Here is an 8,076-nt window from a genome sequence, read left to right on the forward strand (position 1 = left end):
CTTTTATTAGGATACAGACCCAACCATTTACCCATCGTTTCCAACTTAACTGGCGTTTGTGCTCTGCTGAGCGGTCCTGCCCGCGGCCTGCTTATGGTATGGTTGTTTCCCCCGATTTCCCTGTCGTCCCCCTTTGAAACAAGAGGAGGCTGGGTGGGTTCCGCCGCACTGCTGGCAAGAGTGACGAAAACGACACTGTTTGCCAAATGAACATGTTCCGCTGTTAAAAGCGAAGCATTTCCCCCCGAGGGGCAGACCGCCCGCCCATGCGGACGGCCAATCCGCCTGTCTTGGCAAATCCCCCGTCCGCGCCCGTTCCCTGCGCTGACGACCCCCGCGGCGCCCACCCGTTCCATGTTTCTGGGGCTCCTCCTCCCGCTGGGATGCCCGGGTCACTTTGAGCCAGACCTCCACGTCTTTGAACCCAAAATCCATGACCCGTAACCGGTCCTGCTTCTCCCAAAACTCTTGGTCATATCGCCGCCATTCCGAGCCCGAAGATGCGCGCTGCATGTCGTGCACGAGATGAAGGTACCGGATGATATTCATGTGCTCTTCCGGCCTGTCCTCCAAATAGCAAGCCGCACACACCCAGAATCCGGCCAGCCAGTTATCAAAAGACCTGAAAGCTTCTGCCCCCACGCCCTTCGAAGCGGCCGCCGTTTCGTAATCTTTCTTCATGGCCTTAGTCAAGCCGAATAAGTCCACAAAGTCACCCCTTCGTATCTTTTTGCGGCAGCTGTCTCGCAGCCCCCGCATAACTGCGGTGTACTCGCAGCGACTACCCCCGGCAGATCTCGCCGCTTCTTTGCCCTACGCTCCTCTTCACTAATTCGCCTGCGCCGCTAACGCCTCTTCTGCTGTTTTGCTGCCCTTTTGGCCAGTTTCTCGGCCTCCTTCCTTGCCCTAGCCGTACTATCAGCGTCGGACGCTTGCGACGCCAAAGAAGAGGAGGAGGACGAAGAGCTACGCGAACTCGAGCTCGCGGAGGAAATTGATATAGACTGTACCAACTCACCGGATGCCGTCGACCTCTCCGACCCGGATTCTTCGTCGTCATCCTTCCAATCATCGTCAATCACGAAGTCTGCCGAATCCCTTTCACCTCGGTCCTCTGTGGAACTATGCGGAGCACTGTTCCCAGGTGTAGTGTCCTTGCTTTAGACATGTTGGTTAAAACCCCTTACCAGGGTATTTCATAGCACTTTCACCCTTTTAACTAGGAAGAGAAAGGCTGTGAGTGATGACGGAGCAAGGCTATCGGATCCGGCTGGAATTACTGTTCTCTTCTTTACATAGAATCCAGAACAGGACAAATTTATATATATAAATAAATGGGGGAAAAACTTTTAAACCACCAGCCGACATGCAACCACCACCCTTAACTGTAACTCAGCTACGTGGTAGAGTTGGTGTCCGCTTGCTTCCTTGTATTCCTTTCAGGATCTTTATAATAGAAGTCCTTTGGAAATATAATAGTATATAGGATTATTTTGTAAAGGAGATCCTCACATTTCTGAATATACTCTTTCACCAGTAGAGGGAGCTATTGCTACACATAAAACATCCCTCTTGATATCTATACAGGGGGGGGGGGAATCTCTTGTAACTATCCCTTCCCCGTAAATGGCGCTCGTTAGGGATATTTAAGATAGCTGTATATTAAACCCTTTTAATCATTTTAACAATATGGGGAGGCGCGCTATTGTACTGAGCGGCCTCTTCCCCACACAAAGCTGAGGAGAACTTCTCCTCAGCCGCCCGGAAACACTGCAGCGTCTTTGGTGAGCGCGCGCGCTACGAGACCGTTTCTCACCAAGTCCCGTAGCGGCGCCATACAGTGTCTCCCCGCACGCGTCTCTCTCTGGTCATTGGTAATGCACGCTACGGGACCCTTCTTACCAAGTCCCGTAGCAGCGCTATAGAGTGTCTCCCCGCACGCGGCTCTCTCCCTGGCCACTGGTGATTTGCACCCACCTGGCCATTCAGTGCCTGCCCGCAGCTGAGTAAATCTCCTCAGCTGCGTGCTCACTGCCGCGTCACTCCCCTGCTCCCCGCCTCCGGCGGCTGAGGGTATGTGCTCAGCCGCACGGCAATGGGATCTCCCGCTGCCTTGCGCGCGCTGGGACCGCTCTGATCAGGTCCCGTAGCGGCGCCCCTCTGTTAGGAGGAACTTTGCGGAAGGGATCCCGGCCGCCTCACAGCGTTGTGTCCGGCGCGCCGCTGCGATACAGGGGGGGGGGGGGGGGGACTGACTACTATTAATGGTTTTAAAACACCTATCATATGTAAGGAAGCTGTGCTAACTGGCCCTTATAACAACCAGTACTCACAGCCAGACGATTTGAAGAGGATCTCCTGTGAGTGATGCAGATCCCCTCAAAAGGGATCTTTGTCTCCTCTGTATTATCAGGCTTTGTCCCCCTTTTCCTAGGGAGACGCAGCACTGTCTTGCATAAAACCAAATCACCAAGAGACTTAAGATGGCTTCGCCTTCCCTATATATATCAAGCCCTCCCCTTAAAGAAGGCTGTACTTTCCTCACAGCTAGGTCCACCCCTCCCCAGATGTTTAACTCTTTTCTCTCCTATGCAGTCAATACTCTCTTCAACTGTGTAAGGTACTGAGGACTGATATTAAGAGCCTGTGCCCTAAGGACAAACACTCACAGTAAAGCCAACATGGAAAAATAAATATTCCACATCACCTTATAACAAACAATTTATGCAAACACAGTCTCCACTTCCCACCCCTGCACATTCAGTGCACAGGCCATGGGTCCTGTCAGTTTACCCTTTGCTGGATACTGTCAAAGCCTAAATCTCACTGATTCTATTTGAGTGCACATTATGGGGTATATTTACTAAGCTCCCGATTTTGACCGAGATGGCGTTTTTTCTTCAAAGTGTCATCTCGGTCATTTACTAAACACTAATCACGGCAGTGATGAGGTCATTCGTATTTTTTTGCTAGTCCAAGTTCAAAATTACGAATGAATACACCATCGGTCAAATTACGCCTGTTTAGATATGAATCTCGGTCATTTACTAACCATTCGTAATTGCATTTGCTGCCGCGAAAATGATTTCGCGGCCGCGAAAAATTACGATTCGCATTTTTTTCCTAAAAAAAAACGCGCCAGGCTTTGAAAACCGCGTTTACATGTGAACTTAATTATCCATTACTCACACCTGTTTTTTTGGGCCTATAAAAGTGTTTCAGGCACATTCTGAACTACTCTCACTCTGAAATGGCGGCTGTAGTGTGTGGCAATGGTTTTTTGTTGGCTGTGGGATACGTTAGACTGCTCCATGAGGCTTCCAGGAATCAGGACAAGGTAAGTGAACATGGCCAACAGGTTGTCCAGGTACCGCGGAGGCTGCGCCAGCCTCGTTTTTTTAGAGGGCGTTTAAACTTAAATGCATTGTCCGATGATAGGGTCATACAGATGTTCCGCCTAAATAGAAACAACATTTTCCACCTGTATGACCTTGTCAAACTGGGCATAGACCCTGAGACAGCACGCTCTCGCTCTGTCTCAGGCCTACACAAACTCCTGGCTGTGTTACACTTTATGGCTACTGGGAGCTTCCAGGCTGTGGCAGGCGACGTCATTGGGATCTCACAGCCCACCTTTTCAAGATTTTTGATGCAGGTGAGTCTAAAAATACATATGCGGTTATGGCTAAGTGTTGCTTGTGTAAGTTGAAACACCACAGTATTGTAGAGAATACCTAACATGACACTCACCTTAGCTTATTTAATGTCCACTCAGGTTTTGGATGTGTTGGAGCCACACATTAAAGCCTCAATCTGCTTCCCTACTGAGGAGTCGGAGTGGAGTGCTGTCAGGGTAGCTTTCTATGAGCTTGCAGGCATGCCCAATGTGCTGGGGGCCATAGATTGCACACACGTTCAGCTGAGATCACCTAAGGGCCGCCAGTATATATATACTAATAGGCATATGGATCAATCAACTAATGTCCAGGTGGTCTGTGATGCAAATTTAAAAATTATGAGTGTTGTTGCAGGTTACCCTGGTGCCTGCCATGACTCCTTCATCCTCAGTCAGTCATCGCTCTTCGATAAATTTGAGGAGGGACAAATGCCTGATGGCTGGCTGTTGGGTATGTTGAAAATGTTATGTGTGTATGTCTTTTAACCACAGCCTAGATTTTGGAGGAGGTGATAGAATAATCTAACATATGTCCTAATGTTGACTATATATGTTTTTCAGGTGATGGGGGTTACGGCTGCTACTCTTGGCTCCTTACTCCATTGTCCCAACCTGATTCTCCTGCTGAACACAGTTATAATCATGCACATAAGGCTACGCGGAATGTGATAGAAAGATGTTTTGGGGTGCTGAAGTCACGTTTTCGGTGTCTGGATAAATCTGGTGGCCTTTTGTTGTATAGTCCCTCAAAGGTGACTCGGATTGTGTTCTGCTGCTGTTTTCTCCATAATCTGTGTTTAAGTCAACATCTGGCACATGGTGAGGGAGAAAGCAGTCAGCAAGCAGAGGAGTTAGATACATCTGGTGACAGTGTGAGTACAATTGTAGGGAGGCAGGTACGTCAAGAAGTGATCCTGCGATATTTTACAGGTAAGTTTTATTATGCTGTAATTATCCTTCACTAAACACTTTGCTCTACTTTCTATTGTGTGTTCTGTTACTTACTGTTTGTTGTTTATAGTGGTGTGTCCATTGTGCTTAGTTGATGCTAACAAAACATTTACAGTCATTACCCTTGAAAAACATAACTACATACATACAGACCAGCTTAAAAAATTTTGGAGACGGACACAGGAATGTTTTTTTTTAACAAATTTTTGTATTTATTTGCACAAAAAGATTGGTGTTATTTTTTTCGCTTGTGTGTGCTGGGTGCTGGCTCACTGGCACGTGCTCTTGAGGAACGCCGGACAGGGGAGGTTACTGGCGTTTGAACAGGGGTCGTGGTCCCCGAGCTGGAGGTAACTTGCTGAGCTCCCATCATAGCAATATTGCTGCTCAAATTATTTAAACTGGCAATCAGCTGAGTGTTTGTAGCAGTGTGGCTGGCTACAATCCTGGATAAGGCCTCATTCACCACTTGATTGTGTTGAATGATCTGAACGAGTGCCTGCTGATGTCGCTGTTGCTCATCTATAATGCGGGATAAATGTGCATTCATTTGGCTGTTTTCAGCCCTAATTTGCTCCATTGAGGTAGCCATTCTCCCTACTTGTACTATCAGTCTGCCCGAGTTGCGACTAATACGCGGTAGATGATGGGGCAGACTGGCAAGGTGTTGTGTATGTTGGGTCAGGGTGGCATTGCTTTGGGCCTGTTGGCTTGTCCAACTGGCCCAAAAATCGCCAGGAATTTGGCTTGGGGGCGGAGCTTGTGCCAGTTGGGGACTGATGGATGGTTGGGGTATATCCTGCAACTGTATTGGCATGCTTGGATCAACAGCTGTAAGTTGCAGTGTGAAGGATGGCTCTTGTTCTGGTCCCTGCTGGTCCTCGGCGGACATCAAGTTGTGCTCTGTATGGGGTAGGCAACATGCAATGTTGTAATTTTTTTTAATTTGGCCTGGCTAATGCAACACATTAATACATTCCTAATACTACATTTTTGCATTATTAGCACTTGTTTTTCTCAACGTTAACAATTTATAATTTTTATATTTTAAAAAACCAACACAGGCGCAAACATTGCCAAATGTGCATATTCCTCACTTAACTAACTTCCCTCCACACCATTACACTGTTAGATTCCCTCCCCTCACCACGATATAGACTACTTACCTGTATAGTCCAGAGGAGCGGAGCAAGTAAGCCATCTACATACTGGACAGGGGCGATGTGTGAACACTCTAATGGTTTTTTTATTTCGGTCCAACATTTAATTTTATTCATATTTTTTTAAAAATGTGAACGTGTGTGTGCTTAATGTATCCTCAAATCTGTTGTTTTCATACAAATAGGTTGTCTAGACCATCCACTAAGACCTTATCTAATTTTATTAAAGCACCTTGAGCAATTGAAGACGTTACATCACATTGATTGTTGAGGAAAACATGTAAACTCCAAACCAACTAACAACATCTTAAGTGTACTGTGTATATTATTGCTTATGTGTTTAATTTATGTTTTTACTCACCAGATAACTGAGGTGATCTGGCCTCATCACTCTGCGAACTCGACAATAGTGCCAGTGGTGGCTGGGGTGACACTGCCGAAAGTCTTCGCCTGGGTGGGGATGATGGAGGTGCGGAATCAGAGCCAAGACGCCGTGTCTTAGTTGGCCTCCTGGGTAAGTGGCCCAAGCCCTGTGATGGGCGGCTTACAGGAGGTCGGCTTCCAGAAGCAGAACCTAGGTGCAAAATTTAAACTTAATATTTTGTACTTCTATGTGTTTTCAGAATATGTGACTACAGTGAAGACTTACCTGCAATACCGGCATCATCCTGACTTGTGTGAGGCCTGTCTGGGCGGCTGGTCTGTGTGACTGTGGAAAAAGTGACCCCAACATTATTACCATGTTTTTGGAAAAATGACCCACTGAAAACCATTAATGTACTGTAAGCATCTATATGGTTTTGTTTAAAACAAATTTTTAAGCTTAAGAGCTTCTACATTCATGATTTTGAGTTGAATATCAAAATGTACTTGATGTGGCACACAATAAATTTATTTAAAATAAGTTTTTGGTCTCAGATATTGCAGAGATTGAGTACTTGCAAATATTTTTAAAATGTAATGTTTTAAAAATTTCCCCGCTTTTCTGTTTGTTAAAAAAACAAAAACCTTTTGTGGATTTTAAACAAACACACATGTTCAAGCATTACCGCCAAAAATTGCAACAAAAAAAGAAAAAAAAACATTCAAAACACAAACACACCTTAAGGGAGCATAGGCATGCAATCTGTTTTGTGAGAAAAAAATCATCCTTTAAACTTTAAAAATGAAATTAACTAAATTTTACAGACATTTTAAGAACAATATTACAAAACAAACTTACCATCCTGCGTGGGTCGGTCCGAATCCCGGACATGAGTAGCAGACACCACTTCGCCAGGAATCAATGCCCGCACAGGCTCCTCCCAGTCCCGATAGCTTACACGTAAAGGTGGCCCACCTCCGGTTCTCCATGCAGATTTGGACTCTTTGGCCATCTTGGCCTTGACACGCCGCTTAATATCATAGAAACGCTTGCGGCACGTGTCCTCTGTCCGCCTCACCACACCCTCACTATTCACAGCAAGTATGACTTGCCCCCACAGGGCAGACTTCCTGCGGGAGGACACCCTGGCAGCATCCTGACCAAACAATTGGCGATGGTGCTTCATCAGCTCACGCACCAACGCCATGTTTTCAGCATAGCTGAACTTTATATTCCTGCCAGTCTTGGTAGTGGTGCGTGGCTGCGGTGCCACAACACCATCACTATCACTGGAAAATCCAGCAACAGGCACCCCCCCCTCCTCCTCCTCACTAACCTCCTCCCTCTCACTACCCCCCTCCACCTCACTACCAGCCTCCACCTCACTACCAGCCTCCACCTCACTACCAGCCTCCACCTCACTAACCTCCGCCACCACACTGACCTCTGAGTCGGACATGACAAACAACATAAAACACACAAAAATGAAAACACAAAACACACTCCTCCACTACTCCTACTACACACCACACAGCCAACACACACGCTCACTCACTCACAAACAATGACAAAAGACTGAAAAAAAAAAACAAGGACAAAAAAGTTTACAAACTGGGAAAAAACAATACTACAAAGATCACAAGACTACTAACACACACAGTACAGCACTCAACAATCACCAAACTCCTCTCCAAATCCACCAAAAACTCCACCAAACTCACCAACTCCAAATACACCTTCCTCTTTCCTCTCCACTAGCTAAACCCACGAGGTGCGGAGTGTTTGGGGCGTTTTTATAGTAACATGCACAGACACTCCTCCTTCACGAATACAACCAATCACGGCCGCGTGACGTAAACGAAACTTAGGAGTAAAAACGCGGCCGCAAATTCCAAATCACTGCCGTAACAGACTTGTGACGCAGT

Source organism: Pseudophryne corroboree, chromosome 4 (assembly GCF_028390025.1).
Source record: "Pseudophryne corroboree isolate aPseCor3 chromosome 4, aPseCor3.hap2, whole genome shotgun sequence".
NCBI lineage: Eukaryota > Metazoa > Chordata > Amphibia > Anura > Myobatrachidae > Pseudophryne > Pseudophryne corroboree.